Here is an 18,969-nt window from a genome sequence, read left to right as displayed (position 1 = left end):
AGAGCAAAGCTGCAACACTTGACGACCAAACCACATCCTCTAAAGTCCATAAACAGTCAGAGGGGACAGCTGAGTAACAGACCCAGCCGTCACCAGTTCTGATAAATGGACCTTGCTCTGACTGCAGGTGACGGCGCTGCTAAATGATGCCGCTGCGTTGACTCAACAGTTCCGCAACATCTGGACACGATCAGCTGTGACCGCTGCCTTTACAGTCACCGCAGTGAATCAGGTCTGTGTCAGCCATGACTGTAGGATACATGATACATGTTGGGATGTTCGGCACTTGGAAAATCTACATATCTGGGATTAGAGGGTTCAGGCCACAGCTGAACACACCACAGACATGGATATCTACAGCCTGGATTGTGTGCAGGCTAGACATTTTAGTTTACATAACAAAAAAATATTCATAAATGTGCAATGATGTGTCACGATGATCGTTATCATCTTACGGCCCTCTGACGGCTGAGAATTACTGCAGTCGATCCCAAGTGGAGCTCGCTGGCCGAGGACCAGGAGGATACACACCGTGTTAGAAAACGTCTGCACGTTTAACCATCTTCAGCACAGACATTTATCTTTTTGGAGCAAACACAGCCAAGCTGTTCAGCTGCACTTAAAAAAAAAAAGGTCTATACAATAATTGATTGAATAAGTTGGCAAGAAAGTGCCTGACGGTACACAACCGCCCAGAGCAGAACATCTAATCAGAGCATCCACTCATGGCCATGTGGAAAAAAGCTGGGAAGTTTTAAATGCAGTAAAACCTACATATATAGTAATTAAGCTTGGTAATTAAAATTAATTGGGGAAACAAAAACGCGCCAGTTCCAATTAAATGTTTTACTCCTCTAGGCTGAGGGGAATTAATCGAAACTTGTGCGTGCAACAGTACGAAAAAGAAGAACTATGACTGTTGATAAATGACTAAATGAGGTTTGCTGCTGCCCGATTAACAGCACAGCTCTCAGCCATTTATAAATATCAGACAACACAAAATGAGGTGCGACAGCATGTGTGACTGTGATTAAATTCTGCTCGGTCAGACAGCTTTCTTTTCCATCTACTGACACTGAAATCTAAAATAAAGCTGAGAGTTAAATAATGAGCCCTGATAGCAGGCTATGGATCATCCATTGATGACGGTATCAAATATGGAAAAAGCGCCAAGAATGCTTTTAAAGCGAAGAATGACGGTCATGTAGCAGATGTGGACACCAGAAACTGTCCTGTGATGTAAATATTGTATCCAACCTTCGTTCCAGTGTTTAGTTCCACAACGGTTTGATTAGCTCAGTCATGATGGATCACAGAGTGAGCAGGCAGATTATGTTGGCCGAGGCTGGGAGGACAATCATAAAAGTCACGACAGACACAGGAGGCAGAGCCACGTATGTACAAGAATGGCGTCCTTTTTAAAACGTGCTGAAAAAAAGTCTACATTTCACCGGTATGGTTGGGAAAGGTTTCATGCAAGTGCTGCCAGAATTACACGCTCTTCCTTACTTCCTTGAAAGTTCAGTGAAACCACAGTTCGTTTGGTTACCAACACTCTGCAGGACGCCGATTTGTTTTCTGCCCTGCGCCTCTCGGACCACCTGCAGTGGCGCTTGAGGCTGTCGAAGTCAAAGGGAGACGGAGCCCATCAGGGGCCAGAAACACGATTAAACCTGTGGTTCTTACCGTGATGTAGCTCCGAACTCGCTCGCACATGCGATTAAAGTCGAGATCTGGCTGCTTACTGGAGCATGGCAGGAGACAAATCAACATTAGGAGCTCATTAATCTTTGGAAAACTCAAATGCACAGCAACCGTAACCTCATTTGCGGAGTGCAGCCTGGTTACAGCGAGAGGCTGGGCACCAGATGCTGTCAGTTACTGTAATTGCCCTCCGAAAGCCGCTCATGGAGTCAGCTCGAAGATGTGCATTATTGTATGCTGTCATGGAGAGCTGCAGATGTACCAGCACACACACACGTTTAGTATATTAAAAATTCTGTTGACTTTCATTAATTATATAGGAGCAATCAGTAGCTTCAGTCGATGCAGAGCACCTGGCGGGCGGCCTGAAAGCAGGTATGTGTGTCTTACGCACACACTCGACCTCGCTGGGTAAATACAAACCGAGAGGAAACGGACGATTTAGTTTCAACAGCCTCCAGAACCGATAGGATGTGTTATTGTTCGAAATTAATTATACAGGGGAAGTGCGCATGAGGTAGGTCCAACACCTTGCTGTCAGTGTTTTGTGTGATTGTGTAAGTGAGGAGAGTGAATCATAGAGATAAAAAATAAATAAATAAATAAATAAAAAGGAAACAGGCAGAATCGTCAAGCTTCAAGTGCGAGAAAAATACAGAGAAACTGCGGCGGCTGCTGCAATTAAGGACGGCAGAGGAAAAAAGTAAAGACCCCATAGGATAAAAACTATTATAAAAAGAAAGCTTCTAGGCTTTAGCTCTCACACAGTCTGCTTCCATATGGTGACCTGGAAGCTGGAAACTGCTCCTTATCCTGACACGTCGTAGCAAAACAAACATTTAGTGCGCCACGGAGCGGTCGCATGTAATTGTACACCATCGCTGACATTGATTCAAGGTAGCACGCCTCCAGAACACTATCACAGTTTGTTACCAGCCATGCTGAAAGCTACCATCACGTCTTTCAGGATTATAAAGCAGATCTAGATGCTAAATAAATACTGTGACAGTATCAAACCCACCAGACTGAAGTATACACAGACCGGATTCAAAAACGTCAGGACACGCCAGGACACGCCAGGACACGCCAGGACACACCAGGACTTCTGTAAGGTTGTGATGTCACAACTATACAGCCACGCCCCCAGAACGCTCATGGTTTCAGTGACACTGGCACACCTGCTGCTGAAACATGGTAGATGTTGCCTGCTCAGTCCTGTGAGAGCTGACCAATCAGAGCAGACTGGACTTTTTGTGAGGCCTTAAAGAGACAGGAGCCTAAAACTGAGCGTTCAGACAGAGGGCGAATTGAGGCGCCGCAGTACGAGAAAAATAATGTGATTTCTTGAAGATCATAGCATGAAATCATCTTCTACTAGACACGTAAAATAAAAACATGAACCTGATAATGAGTGTAACACAGGAGCCTTAATGCAATCCAGTGTAGTTGACGCAACGTCACCAGGAGAACAGTAATTGGCAAATGAGACAATTTAATTGGTTCCAAGTCTGCATCAACACAACACTTTTACTTCTAGATCATAACATTCAAAGTGCAACATCTCTGTAATCATTCAATGTGATTTCACATTTCTAATCCAATTTAATGAAAAGCCAGATCACACATTTACAGTTGCTTCTCTCTCACGTACAGTACATGTGGCAGCAGCCAAACTGCCTGACGTTGTTGTCAAGTCTAACTACAGTCCAGACTGATTATTAAACAACCCTTCTCTCACTATGCCTCCATTATTAGTTTCTTACCTTATTGCTGAGGGGGAACGCAGCCTTGAACTTCCGCTGATCTTCACAGCTGAAAAGACAAATTTTGAACACGTATGAGACAAACGAACTCATTATAAGCAGGATTGAACATAAAGACAACCACAGTCTCGCCTCGAATTTCAAAACGGATCCCACAGAGGAGCGATCCAGAGACAGCTGCAGCCACAAAAACACTCAGCAATACATCCTCAGATATTTTCTAATTGGCTAACGCCATATGAGGCAGCCCGTGAGGACGAGATACAATCAAAGCAACACTAAAATGAAATATGCTTAATAAAAAAAAAAGATAATAAGCCTGCCGTCAACAATAAGGAGACAATTACCGCTGGTTAAATGGATGAATGCACCGACGCAAACAGGGTTATAAATATCATAAAATGAATATTTATATATTTCATAAGATGAATAATTCAGCAAATAAAATGTGCGTGTACACTAAAAATGGAGCTCGTTAAAGGTGGTTGAACTCAGCTCAGGTGACCTGCTCAGTGGTGGCCATCACAAATTAGTAGTAATCACTACTGCTCAGGGCAGTTTTTTGTTGTTTTTTTTGTGTGCCGGCTACATTTAGCTCGATCAATCTCTCATCCTTTTGCTCATTGTGACCCATCGCACTCCAGGTATGTTAGGCTTAAAAAGAAAAGAAAAAAAACACCCTGCTGTGCTTCAATACACCGACACCTGCCCTCAAGCACACACAGTGTTGTATCAGCCACAGAACAAACAAACTGCCGTCTGCACTTTTGTTAAACAACGTCTAACTGACAGTGTTAATCGGGGAGCGGTAAGAGGAAGACGGGTCATTTCATGTCAATCCTGGATAGTTTGCGTCACACCTTGAAAAGTGCTGCTACTGCTGCTTGACCTGAGAGCATGACAAATAGAAAACAACTTATTGTTCTTCAGGTTCCTCTGTAACACCAGCCCTCATTGGCCATGACATTGGGGACAAAATGCTTGCAAACCCTGAGCAAACTCTTCCAGATACGCCGGGTGCGTGACAGCAGCTGCAGCAGGACCGCCGCTCTGCCTTTAGACGTCCCCTGTTTGGACCTTACAGCTGAAACAGTTCAGCGTTATGGGTCCCAAAAACGTAAATATCTCCTGGAAGTCCTGGAAACTGTCAAGCGAAAAATACATCACAGCAACAGTGACAGGTTGAAATCTTGTAATCATCACCCTCAGCATGTTATTGTTACGGAGAATAGTTTAAACCGGCTTTCTGCTGGATTCCGACTGCTGCCCCGTCTCCGTCAGCTGTGGCTCGTTTTTTAACGAGCAGTTAGCGAGCTGTCATGGTGTCAGCTACATGTTTATGTAGAGGGGCACCCACCACTCTGTTGGCCCTTTTTTAAGAGCACCAAGACACTTTTTACTTTTTCTGAACACCAAAACAGTGGAGCGGTGTCCCTTTCTTGATAAAACCCTCTTTTGCCAATTGTGAAGAGAACATGGGTCACATTCCCATGGCGGTCATTTTATTCTGTAGTCATGCTCAAGGTTGGAAGCTCTTATTGGCGTTTTCCAGGCTGAACGTCAAATCAACGTAGAGAATCTGACCATCATATCATTTAACTGCTTAGCTCCTGTTAAACGGCTAAGGTTCGCATCTTACGACTCTGAGAAGCCCCATTAATTAACTTCGGCTGGCTGGATGTGCAGGCGACGGGGTAGTCATTACAGCTAACAATCCGTTGGTCACCACGTCATCTTTTCACCTCTTCCAGCTTGTTAAGATATTGTCAATGTGTGGTAAGGCTTTTTTTATTATCATATATTGGTGGCTCTTGCTCTCTTTTCAAATAATGATTTTAATCGCCTAGCCGGTAGCAGGATCATAAAAGTCTGTCTTCTAAATCTCATTCTTGCGCGCCATCTTCTGCAGAACGTCTGCTCCCGTCTCGTATGTGGTTAAAAATGGCAGATATAACACAATGGTGACAACTTGCTCGGCACATGTGGTGTTTTGGTGCAGTTTCCAAAGTTTCCAAATGTTCCGGACTGGCAGCACAACCAGAATGTGTCACAATAGGCAGTGCAGGTTACTGCACCTGTCCAGGCTGCACAGTAGAATGCCCACAGCTAGAGTTAATGACACGGGCTGCAGCCGCTCCACTGACAGGCTGGAGACTGATGGGGGACAAGTGAGACACTCAAGGTGGATCACTGGAGGGAGAAGCGACACACTGCAGGATCTCACCGTCGTGCAGGCCCTCTCTCCCCTCGGGATGTTATAGCGCACACACACACACACACACTGCAGTCACACCAGCTCTAACATAAACACACTCAACAGGACAGTGCCGGAGGCAAGAATGCATCAGCCATGCATACCTACACACAGGTGAAGTGATTTGTTTTCCCCCCACACAGCACAGGTGTTATAGTATTACGTTTTGTTTTTTGTTTTTTTTTCTTCAGAGGAAAACAGGACTGCGGCATCTTAATCCATTAATTAATCCATCCAAGGGTAAAGAATTCCAAACAATGTAATGCTAGACGGTCAAATCCAAACAGCTGCATTCTGACGAGAGCAAACACTGGCTGGAGCCGCTAACCGTCTGTCCGGCTTCTGATTACCTGCTTACTCATCAGACCAACACCCCCCCTCCTCGTCCTCCTCCTCCTCGTCCTCCTCCTCCTCCTCGGAGCTCGGGCAGCTAGCAGTAACAACCTGTCCCTCGAGCGTCATTGACCTGCTGACATTGGCAGGGAGCAGGACAGGGGTTTTGGGTTTCTCACCGGGAGGTAACTGATTCACACAGTGACTCGCTTTACAGATTCACAGTAATGGGTTCCATTAGCGTGTGTGTGTATACAGTGAAGATCAACAAGAGGCAGTAAAAGGGTTGAGTAGAGGGACACTCATCGCAGTCATGCAGGATTTCGGACACGGGTCAGAAAAAAACATAACCTGCTTGGAGGCAAAACAGATATTGTCTTTTTGATTCCGTGCTTTCTTCTTCCTTGTTAAAACCAGGCGCCTACATTACCCACAGTGCAACTCTGTTTGTTATGCTAGTAGTGGCTCATGTAACCCCAAACTGCTAGCCTGACATGTGTGCCGTTTTTCCATTACATCTTCCGGTCTGGTTCTACCCAGTTTGACTTGGCACGGCTGTGATTTTGCATTTCGACCACAACCCGGCTACCTGCTACAGTACCATCAAAGAATCACTGCTATCAAAGTGGCTCCACTAATCATTTTAGCAATATTCAGGCATCATTACAAGAAACGTGCTTTCACCAGCATCCACCAAGCAGGACTCCTGACCCGGCTGAAAGTCAACGCGATGAAACGGTAAAACACAGCAGATGTTTTGAAAGTACAAAAACAGGACGAGATAAACTACAGCGATCCAGTTAGAAGCAACAGAAGTACTGAGAGCAGAACACATAGACTTTTAAAAAACGTCTTTCTCTCAGGTTTACTGCACAGACATGAGTTCAGTATTGGTTTGGGGGGGCGGGGGACTGGTGCTTGTCAGGGGTCGGCTGAAGTCCCGAGATGCCACCACTTGGAGGCGGGGCGGCTGGACTCGGTCAAAAGTGTGCTTTTCCATCATTAGTTATACTGCACCAAGTGCGGCCAAAAGTGCAAGTGGAACCCCGTCACAGATTTTTTTTTCTTCCTCCATTTTCAGACTTGTAGTTACTCGAGAAACTTATCAACTCCCTGTCAACAGACTTTGATGTGTAAAATCATTGCGGTTCCCCTTTAAACTCAAGGGAAACAGGAGATGACGTTTCATGGAATCAGTTTGCTCAAACTGGCGCGGTAGCAAAATGCATGACCCAGCGTCACATTGAAATTTTAATGATACTTTTACGCATCAACCTTTACTTAAACTCTGCTCTGCAGTGTTCACGCTCTTCGGTAATAAGTGGTTTAAGGTGCCAAGCAGCAGGGCCTCGCCATATTGAGGCCGCATCAAAACATCAGAGGGAAAACTTTCTCGCGGATCAAACGGCGACGACTGCAGAGAGGAATCCGTGGAAAGAGGAGCCGAGAATTATGTGACAATGGAGATATGCAAAGCCCTCTGCCTCCAGGAAAAATAAAAACGTAAGCACCAGAATTAAACAAAAACATGCTTGAGGAGAGAGAAACCTTATCTCACACAACATTAGAGGCATTTGCATTCCTCGTATTCTCTTCGCCGAGCCCTGGGGGGGAGGAGGGTGGGGGGAGGATCGCTCGGAGCAAAAACTCAACATGCTGAGTTTTTTTAGGAAACACCACCGAGGGGGGTTTCACATCTTACACATCAGTTTTTACTTTGCGCTTAGACATCCAAGTGAGCTCTGAGTGTTATTTTGTTAGATTAACTCCCGTCAGCTTTCATGACAAGGCTAAACAAAAAAAAAAAAAATGACAGGAAATAGGGCTCGGTGTAAAATTGAATGAGTGGAGGAAAACTTCTCCGGTCCCCTGGGGGGGTGGAGGGGGGGTTCCAGAGGTGGAGCGTGGGGGGCAATCTTAGAAAGCACAATGTGCCGCTGGAGACTTCATTGTTCCGTCTGTCCTGCGGTTTCATTAATCACGCGCTGCAGAGGAGGACCACAGCAGGGACAGGTCAGACAATACGGTGCCTGGGAAACACCTTGCTCCAGCCCCAAAAATGCTTTAATAAAGCCGCCCAATACGACTTCTCAACATCTCGCACCATCCACACGGCTGGAGGACGCGCAGGTCAAGGTGGCAACTGGTATTATTTACCAAAGGGGTGTGTGTGTGTGTGTGTGTGTGTGTGTGTGTGTGTGTATTTGTGCGTACAGGATTAATATAAAGCATCTTGGTACATCAAATAGCCACCAATCTAAAACAAATTTGACTTGACTCTGAAAAGCTCTTTATCACCTTAACCTGCCTTATACTGAAAGAAAAAAAAAGGCCATCTATTCCTTTAACTGATTCCCTATCTTTCTATGACTTGCAACCTGGAAGATGGCAGTACAACATCGAGCTTCCCGCCCTGAATCTGGTCTGTTGCAACAGTTAGAACATTTCAAAACTGAAGGAGGAGGAAATCCCGTATCTTATAAACCTTCCACCAAGACCTTAAAATACATTCCCTTCTCAAGTGCACTGAAGCTTATTATACATGTAGTCGAACATTCCTTCATTGAGAACACATTAGTCAGACATCCTTGCTGGGAGATAACTGCGCCTGTAGCTACATCCTTGCAGCATTAAACTTTAGCATCATGGACAGTCTGTGAAAACCGAAGCCCTAAAAAAGTGGACCTTTCTGCTCCGTGGACATCTCCTCTAAAAGATCAGAGAAACAGGGTGATATTTGAGGACTAAAAAGAGAAAATCTGGCATGATTATGATGATGATGCTCTCTGTAGCAAAGGGATTAAAAGTCTTGAATCACTGCAAACATCACAGACTGACTGCAGCCCACTTGCTAATTGTCTGGGGGTCTTCCGCCGGTCTCATGGATAAGTAGCAGAACCCGCCATGCAATTAGCTAAATGGGTCCACGGGATCTGAGCTTAATAAATGCAGGTGGGGAGGGTGGGGGAGTAATGAGTCCCCCATCACTCTCCCATCCTCTCATTGGGAGCCACCTGTCCAGAACTGCATTCATCATATAGAAGCTTATTAGCCTGTAGAAAAATTTGAATTACAGAAAAGTAGAGACCGAAATAGGCAGAACAATACTAATTAATGTGCATAATACCTGGTAATAAATCAAAATATACAAAGTTCTTTTATCAGCAAGCAAACACACGGACCTGAAGCAGCTAATGTAACATCTAAGTGCAAATATCAGCTAGAACTTCGCAGGAAATAAAGAGATTAAATGTTCTGGATGTTCATGACATTCGTTTTCAGCAGAACCCAGCAGCGCGCCGCTCCTAATAACAATAATGTTTCCATCTTTATAAACTCAAACCATCTGCTCTCGCTGTGTCTGTGTGTGTATGAGTTAGCAACATATTCTCAGCAGCAATACTGACGGTGGGGAACTGAGTTCTGCAGCGGTGAGCTCACCCCGAACGCAGAACCAAGAGGTTCTACCCAAAAAGCCTTTAACATGCCGGTCATGCGCTGACCTGGAAGCAGGATATCGATGACGTTTTTCTGTTATGAGCGTAGATCAATACCTAATGGCTGCCATGGAAAATGTAAAAATAAATAAATAAATAAATGGGAAAATGTTTTTTTCATCTACTTGTGCAGATATTTTTTAGACTTTTTTTTTAATCTATTTTGTTTTGAGCTCAAACTGTCGGATCTCTGCTACTCACACACATGCAACAGGGAACAATTAAATTAAGTTTGAGCTGCTCAAAATACTGAAGATCGACATTTGCGATGCTCAATAGAGTGCTCCGGGGAGGACATATCTTTGTAGGCCAACGCAGAGGTTGGCATCGCCCTGGTTCCCCACCCCCCAACTAAAGGTTATTGGATTTTTCCCAATTGGATGTCAGAAAATAAGCTCTGCGGCGAACACAAGTTTATGACCCCTAACACATTTGTCAGTGAGGTTTCTGTGTCTCCTCTGTAGTCTCAAGAAGCCACACAACATTTTTAGGACACACAAAAGGCCTGAAAGTCAGAGTTTGGTACTGTACTGTTGGGTTCCTGACAAGTTACATGTTGTAGGAGAAAACATGAAATTCTCCTAAACAAACCTCACATCAGGCATCTGACAAAAAAAGCCATTGACTTCGAGATGAACGTGAAAATGCAACTGGATTCTTTACAAATTACTCACCGTATACATTTTTATTTTGGAACCATTTTCTACAAGTGAAATAGTTCCACTGAAAACTGTCTGAGGATTTTAAATAGCTATCTGGCTACCCTTCAAGTCCCCAGTAGACTATCTCAAATTCATTTTCCATCTAACCCAGAACGAAACAGTATCACACAGAGAATGTTAATTTGAAGGGGAGCAGGAGCCGCTGTGCAAAGTGATTAAAAAAAAAAAAACTGTTCATTCTAGACACGGCGTAATTGAAAAATGAAATAATGTGTGGAGCAGGAAACTTTAAAAAAAAAAAAAAAAAAAAGAGGGGCTGGTGGCTCAGCTGGCAGAGGGCTGTGGTCTCACCACACAGGCCCAGGGTTCAAGTCCGACCTGTGGCCCCACATTCATGTTCCGGTCCTTTTTCTAAGCTGTCCTGTGCAATAAAACCATAAAAAGGGCCCAAATAAGGAGAAAAAACATCATAAATAAATAAATCTAAATACAACTGAGGGACGTGTGAAAAATCCCATCTAAAACAAACAACTGCATTAGGGCTGCAACTGAAACAAAACTTTACTTTTGGTAATTTTTTTTCAATCAACTTATCATTTGATTATTAACATAATAAATAACTTCCCAAAGTCAAGCTGATGTCATCAAGCAGCTCGTTTTGTCCGACCAACAGTCCAAAGCAAATAATTAATGAAGTTATTTAGACATAAAACAAAGGAAAATCCTCATTTCTGAGAAGCTGGAAATGGGGTTGTTCGGCATTTCTGCCTGAAAAAAAAACAATAAAAGAATCATAAAGCTTTGTAGTGCTCATTATTTTTCTGTTGAATAAATAATAAATTAACGCCAATCACTAAATTTCCCCTTTATGCCTGCAGAAGCTTAACACATCAGTTAAAACTCACACAGAGCAACAGCAGTACGACCGACTAACTACAGTAAATATTCCCTGAGCCTCATGTATACTTCTTCTGAGTCAGGATTCTCTTTCATTAGTCCTTTTTCCCCTATTTGGGGGGTAGCTGAGGACATCTGGAGAACAGCTGTTGCTTTGCATCACATGTGAGCGCACACACTGACACACACACTGACACACACACTGACACACACACTGACACACACACACACACACAGTCGTTACATAGCCTCCCCATCAGAGGTTAAGGGGTCAGGAGACCCACCATTTAATCTGGTAGGGGAACAGACAATCTCTGGAAATCAAACACCACACAGCCACATTTACACACAAAAATAGGCAAGGATGCACACACACACACACACACACTCAGAGAGACAGACATACACAGTCAGACACACATACGGCAGACAGAGCTCCTCTCGTCTCTCTTCTATACAAGGCAACTATTCCACCCTCTCATGGGAGGGAACAGACTCTCAATGATTAGTCCTGCCCTACCAGAGAAGAAGTTGGGGGGGTGAAGCTCCTAATTCAATTACACAGACCCTTGTCCCTTCTCAGGCCGACTCCCAGTTCCATGAATGGAATTAGACCCCTCCAGCCAAGTTGGAGGTGGGAGTGGAGAGGCAACAATGTGTTTACATTTGTGGTTTACACTTGGTCTTGTTTTTTGAGCCTGTGAGAGCGGGCCCCTGTGTGTGTGTGTGTGTGTGTGTGTGTGTGTGTGTGTGTGTGTGTGTGTGTGTGTGTGTGTGTGTGTGTGTGTGTGTGTGTGTGTGTGTGTGTGTGTGTGTGTGTGCGTGTGCGTGTGCATGTGTGTGCGCTCCTTGGCTGAACACTGTAAACTAATGTGAGACAAGATGAAGTGAGAGTTTCGCAGGCTCTCCGACAGGCACATAAAAGGTGAAAGCCGCCATTTTTCAAGGTTTGCTGGAAGAGCTTGCAGTGAAGTGAACATCAGTGCTGGGTTTAAGTGTGAAAGATGTTTTTCAGGGCGACCGCTTTTTCATACCAAGAACGGGCACAGGCATAAACCTTGAGCTCCAAAATGCAGAGGTGAGGAAACAGAGGCTGGGGCTGCAGGATTCAGTGCAAAAAAGGCAACACAAAACTGGAAATAAAGAGGATTATCTGAGCTGTTCCCTTTAGCCTTAAAACAAATTCCCATACCCTTTTACTATTTTAAGGGATTGCTTTATGAAGTCTACATTCTGAACTAATAGGCCAAAGAAATTTGCATTCACAACGTCGCTCTTCTCTGTAGCAGTAAATAAAATGACGGCAAAATATCACCCGAGAACAGCAAAAAGCACATCTAAGACCCTACAAGAAGTGTCACAGTCATGGAAGATGAGATCTGCTCATCATAAAACAATCCATTAAGAGTCGATGGAGTTTATAATGTTCGCGCACGCCTTTTTTTCATGAAGCATTAGCGAGATTTTGAGGCGGCCGACTATTTTAGTCGTCATTATGGCCGGCATTACCCCGAACCAGATGATTTCCTTGTTCTGCATTATCACCCATTTCCATCTCGTTACTCATTCACCAGCACTCATCCTTGAGAGGAAACACTTCCCTGGAGAATTCCCCTTAAAATGTTCGAGCCTGAAAGGCAGGTCACGTCAGGAGCATCCTTTGTCTTCCAGCGTCGCAAGAGCCGAACGAGGCGGACTTCACAGGAGAGCTGTCGAGGTAAAAGAGACTAATCTGTAACTGTCAGAGACGTTTTCAAATTGCAGAAAAGCCACCACTATGAGGCCCCGAGCGGAAAAGAAAATACACCGGTTGTCTCATGAAAGAATCAAATAACAGGTTGAGCCTGATCGAGGTTTCCTGGGAAGCCTATGCAGGGATCCTGCACCTCTTCTGTGGTCAAATTCACACACAAAGTGCAGTTTTTAAGCTTTTCCAGACAGAGTTTGCCATAAATCTCAAGCAGTTTCAAGCACTTTATCCAAAATCCAAGCACTTTTCAAAAAAAAAAAACTTGAAGGCAACACTTTAAATTCCAAATGCGCTTCCAAGAATCTCCAGCACCCTTTGCGAACGAATGCTGAAATTTGGGACCCCGTCCAACAAGGGGCTTGTGCCGATCGGGGAGATACCGACGGGCGCGGCGAGAGCAGCTTGACCCAGATCTTGCTCCATGGTATGCATGTATGACAGACACACTGCTCCAGTTACACCGCCTGGTCACTTTTGGATGAACCCCAGCACCACCTGGAGCTGAGACCATAACAAGGATATGTAAATCAAACCACATTGTAACTAGGAGCTGGCCTCAACTGATCCAGTCAAGACCGTATTAATGTGCACAGCTGAAAGAGTACAATGGAGCAAACTACTGTTGGCTACGTTTAAAGCCACTGTATACTGTGGTCCATATGTGGTAATAATGTTCACAGTGGAGCACAACAGACACACTAATCTCTGGATATAATAGCTGATGAAACGGCATCCCAGCGAATGAGAATGCTGCAGGAGTCACTTCAGAGGAAGACGATCAGCAACCGACTCAAATAACACGCAACTACTCTGTTTCATGATGTGCTGCCTCTCGTGCTGGCCGCTCCACATATGGGCCCACTGATGTCCTCCCTTTTAAAACTCATCCTCACAAAAATGATGCACAGGCAACCACAGAAGTGGGTACATCATTTACAAGTTAACCATAAATCATCAAAGGCCGGTTTAAAAAGGCAGCGTCTCACTCTGGCAGCCCCGCAGATTAGGACGGGCCGGCCCCTCTTCATGAGCTGCCGGCCCTAATCTTCTTCTGCATCTCAGCCGTAAAGATACGGGAGCCCTCTAATCCGCTCATTGGCTGGACAGCTGCCTGCAGACGTTTTGACGGTCTGCTACTCTGGCTTCGGCCGCTTTTGGCCTCCTCCAAAAAAAACAAAAAGCAAATTCAAGTCAATAGCTATATGGATTGACATGCATTTTAATTAGGATAAGCACCTCTCTACTGCTCCTTATCGTTTCCATTAGCAGCTTCCGCAGTTAAGGTTTTTTTTTTTTTCCTAAACGGACGAGTGGTGTTGGAGGTGCGACACTTCCACAACTCGCCTTCTGGAAAGTCTACCATAACTGCGGGGCATGTTGACGAGATAACAATTCCAGACAGGTGAGCCGATCCGGGAAAGGCAAGGAGAGCCAATTAAAAAAAAAAAGCAGGCTGGTGGCTGGGGCAGAGGCTCAGGGACACTAAAGAAGAAGAAACGCATGACACGGGGAGGTAAACAGGAGCTGCGGCTGCCTATCGAGGGCGAACAATCCAGCTAGCCCAAGACTGTTTTTTTTTCACCACTGTCTGCAAAGTGAAAGCCTGCCCCCCCTCCCCAACCCTTGCTTGTCAGTTCTATTGTTAGCTGCAGGCAGGAGCCGCTCCCAATTCACCTCATAGGCATTAAATACTCTGCATTGTTTGGGGAGTCAGATGGTGATGGCAGACACACATGCCTGAGAATGTACACACACACACACACACACACACACACACGTTGCTTTTAAAAAGATCCCAGCCTGAGGAGTGGCTGGAGATAAGTTGAAATGTGCCACGGTTGCAGCTAATTTAAATGGTAAATGACTCGACTTTGCATCTAAAGAAACAATGTGAGGGGAGCTGCGGGAGCACACTGTGGAGGCAGTGTCTGTTCAAGACATCCTGCATATCAAAATGTGAAGCAGCAACACATTTTAACATTAATCCTCGGCAGGTTCCTCAATATTTATCCGTCAAACTATTATTTTCCTGCAGAGGAATATATACTGTATATTCCCCACCGTGCTCCTGCCTGAACCCTGCTTCTCAGCTTATAGCCTCGAACATGGATGCAATCATTCTGGTTTCAAAGTCTCAAATAAATAAATGTTGTTTTCGTACCGTGCATCCAAACGCGCTTTCTATTTGTGGAAAATCCCTCCTGAAACCAGGTCTTGGTCGGACAGTTTAATCGCTCATAGGCTGAACTCTGTGTCAGAACTACTTTATCTGATTAGTCTAATAATCTAATGCACCTACATGCAAGTGAGATAAACAGATGGCATAAAATGTAGGTTACAGTACTCACAGAATTTACAGTGTGACTATAAGTAGTAAATGTATTAAAAAGCTTGATTGTCATCTTATTGCAGGCAACGCAGCGCATGAAACCATCTCAGGGCCAATTATTTCTCGCGTTTCCATGCAGGCGAGTGAGAGTGAGGCTAAACGCCAGCTAAACGAAGGTCAGGAGAGCCGTTTCCAGTCGTCACAAATCATGCCTGAGGATTTTTTAGATACCCAGACAAACGCATTGAAAAAATGTCAAAATGTCACACCGCCAGCGTGAATACTCTGTCCATCAATACACCGCCCCGCATCCATTCACCAGATGTGCGCGGCTGCTGATTTACAGCCCGTGTCATTTCATCCCCGCGACTGGGTTGCAGCCGAGGTGTTGACATGCTCACTACCCGCGGGGGCCCGGAGGGGGAAACCGGCAGGGTGGTGAAACAGAGATAGGGGGTGAGAGAAACTAAGAGAGGGATAGATTTGTGTGGCAGAAGGAAGGGAAGAAAAAAAAAAGTGAGTGAGATGAAGAGGGAGAGCGCGATGATGGACTGAGCTGAGGTTTGGTGGTGGTGGTGGCTGCTACCGTTTCCTGCTTGGTCAGCAGACTGTGGCTGATTCCAGGATGGCTTATCTTTCAGCAGGAATACCACGACCACACCAAAGGCAGGGACAGGAGGGAAGGAGGAGGCCAGCACTGTGGATTCAGTGAGTGCTGCAGAATGCTGGGATTGCTACAGCGAAGACGACAGCCCATTTACTTTACTTGCACAGGGGGACTTTAATGCTGAGATGCAGCCTGAAAGATGACATTGGACAGTATTCTCAGAGCTATGTAAAACTTTCCCACCATGATACTTGTAAAAAGGAGTACCCGATTATATGATTTCTTTTTGAGACCTCGATTAGACTGGGCAACATACACGTCTGCTCGCTAAATATAACGATAAAGCAGGCAACAAACAAGCTTAATTTACACTGCACCCAGCTGTGTTCAGTATATAATTCCCTTGCCATCACTGTGTTTGTGGATTCAAAAAAACCAGACAATTTAACTCTCTTTATTTTTGTTTGATCCCCACAGTCTCCTCTGGGAAATACCTAGCTAGTTAGCTGCTAAATGCTCCACCGCGTTGCTAACTGTCGGCCGTTCAGTGCTGAGCAGGTGGTGTACAGCAGGCCGAATACAACGCTGCGCTACATGCTGAGAGTGATCCAAAACATAGGCCCGCAAGTTGCAGGCCTGAAAACCAAAACAATGAGCTGAAAGACCCTATAAAGAGCCGTAGAGATGTGGGGAACTTCAACTGATGTTCCATTTTCACATTCAAGCAGTGAAGTGATTCGTCACGGATACAGAAATATTGATAATAGTCGCTTTAACGGACAGAGCGTACCAATATTCTCATCTAAGCAAGACAGCAAGTGTTTTCAAAATATTGTCCGTTTCCTTTAAAATCGCCATGCACAGCTCTTTATTAACACCTTCCAATAAAGACAGCATGCCAAGTGCCACCTCAGCATTCACTCCCATAAAAAACAGAAAAAAATGAGTTTGTGTCTGCTTCTGGAAAGCAAAGCCCGCTGTGAAACGGCCCCGCAGGGTCCAAGAAAAGTTGTGGAATGTGTGGCCGCCCAGAGCACCCGGGGATGCCAGGCTGCTCAGGAGCGTTCACCTGCTCCCACAGCGGCAGAAAGTAACAGTCTTGGCAGCACCGTTAGCAAAACTCCAGTCAGGGAACAAGCTGCACTTGACATCAGGGAAAAAACAGATCAAAAACAAAAAAAAATCTCATTTCCCATCTGCCACTTGTAACTGGCATTCGAATCCACCATCCTAGCAACGCGTGTTGCCAATTCAAAATCAGCACCGAGTCTCTGCGTGAACATTCCCTTAAGAGCAGCCAGCAATAAATTTCCCACCTGGTGTTTGCCAACCAGCCTTACAAACACTGATAATCTTGTAGCTCATTGAGAGGATGCTTGACTTCAGCAGTGTAAGTAACAAACGGGGTACTCACTCCTCAAAGGGAGAGACATCATTCAATCATGTTGTTGAAGGGGGTAAACTGGTGGGTGGGGATGCCCCCCCGAAGTAATTTCCCCCGAGGGTGTGCTCTGCACCCGGGAGATAAGTAACCCGACTGAGGACAAGGCTGGCATTCTACCCCGAGTCCAAAAGACAAAACGCCCGAGTCCATTTAAAGAGAGGAATCTGACAATGCAGCATTTGTCTCGTTGCCAGCTGGAGAACAAGCTCCCCATAGACGAGCTGACATGAAACACTGCGCACCAACTTTAAGCCGGGAAGATTACTACAAACAATCTTATTTTAAATTGACAAAGCAGAAAATGGTGATATTGGATTATCTCAATTAAATTCAAACTGGGAACAGAAGTGATTGCGCAACCGTCTCCAGACTGTGGCCTCTGAAAAGAGAAGCATATAGTACTCATGAGGCAGCAAATCCCATGCTTTTCATTAATCCCGCACAAAGAAAAAAAACACACCAACAAGTTGAAAGTGCGGCCTCGTTCAACAGCACGCGGTTCGTGTAGAGTGCATTTTAATGAACAGCCTGATTCAGTAGCAAACTGTGCAGCCGTGCTGATTATACAAAGCTGACAACCGAGTCGGAGCCGCGCAGCTGATGATTTCGCGCTGCCTCCACACCGCTGGCTTTCCACACCCTAAACAACAACCGGGCACCCTATAAACTTAAGCCTTTTTAATGAGTTAATACAGTAATCATAATGTGTTTTCCCACAGACAGCTGGTCTCACTTCAGCTTTAAAAAAAATAAATAAATAAAAAAGTGGACACCTCAGACACATTTAGCCCCGGAGCAGAAGAAGCCATTTGAATTCTAAAAATGGTCTCCTCACCAGTCGCCGCCGGACGTGTTTCAGCAAACTGTCCCCGCAGACGGCACTTCACATTTAATAAGGGTTTGCAAATGCAGGCTGTAAAAATCCAACACGCGCAGGTAGCCCCCCTCGAACAACTTAACAGCCATTTGACAGATGGCACTCGACAGTACACTCAAGCGACCATCTTAACTGAGCGGAGTGGCTGTATTATCCCTTCAGCCCACTTTCTTAAAAAAGGAGCAACATGAAAGAATTCAAGCTGAAAACATTCAAAAATGAATTGAACAATCAACAGAATGTGAATAAATATGACTTTTGACATGCACGCTGCATATTTCTGGAACTGGGAGCAGCTGTAACACATGCAATTTCCCCTCAGGGATCAATAAAGTGTTTCTGATTCTTACTCTGATGTCTACATATTATGTTGCAGAGATATCTAACAGAGTTATGATGCTAACCAGCTAGCCCGGGGCCCATCCTGATCCGAAGCTCACCTGATCCAAGAGCTTTCTTGCACCTTTAAAATCTAATTCACAAAGTGTCTTTTTTCCTTGTTTCTTTTATTAGTTAAATGCTCTTCGGCTACAACCGAGACACACCTTCTACTACACTGCTGTCATGCTAGCGGAGGACCTGCAGCCTGCAGCAGGTGGGCGGCCTCTCTCCAATAACCTCCACCGCTCATAACTCAGATGAAGTCACTGGGAGGCAGCTAATGTAACCACTGTATTCCTGGCCGCAATATCGCACACTGCCCCCATAGCATGGCGCACAAATAAAAGTCTATTTTCAGCCACTTGATTACCGCCGAGCTTTCCACATGTAACATAAGCCAGCTGCCGCCCTCATAACGCCGCCTTCGAAAGAAAGAAAAAAAAACAAAAAAAAAACAAAAGGAGCAATGTT

The 18,969-nt window shown here is 45.0% G+C and overlaps 1 protein-coding gene across 2 annotated transcripts in view; it reads right to left on the bottom strand.

The window, feature by feature from the left end:
- Positions 1-18,969, bottom strand: part of tln2a (talin 2a) — a 93,828-nt gene that overhangs the window by 64,972 nt on the left and 9,887 nt on the right. The window contains exon 2 of one of the 2 annotated variants that reach the window (XM_037096614.1): positions 3,468-3,516. The exons of the other annotated variant lie outside the window; for it this stretch is intronic. The gene's annotated coding sequence lies outside the window, so the exon portion shown is untranslated. The remainder of the gene's footprint in view (positions 1-3,467; positions 3,517-18,969) is intronic. 2 annotated transcript variants of the gene reach the window in all.

This window comes from Acanthopagrus latus, chromosome 4, assembly GCF_904848185.1.
Source record: "Acanthopagrus latus isolate v.2019 chromosome 4, fAcaLat1.1, whole genome shotgun sequence".
In the NCBI taxonomy this organism is placed as follows: Eukaryota; Metazoa; Chordata; class Actinopteri; order Spariformes; family Sparidae; genus Acanthopagrus; species Acanthopagrus latus.
Note: the sequence above shows the minus strand (reverse complement) of the source record. Positions and strands in the feature narration are given on the sequence as shown.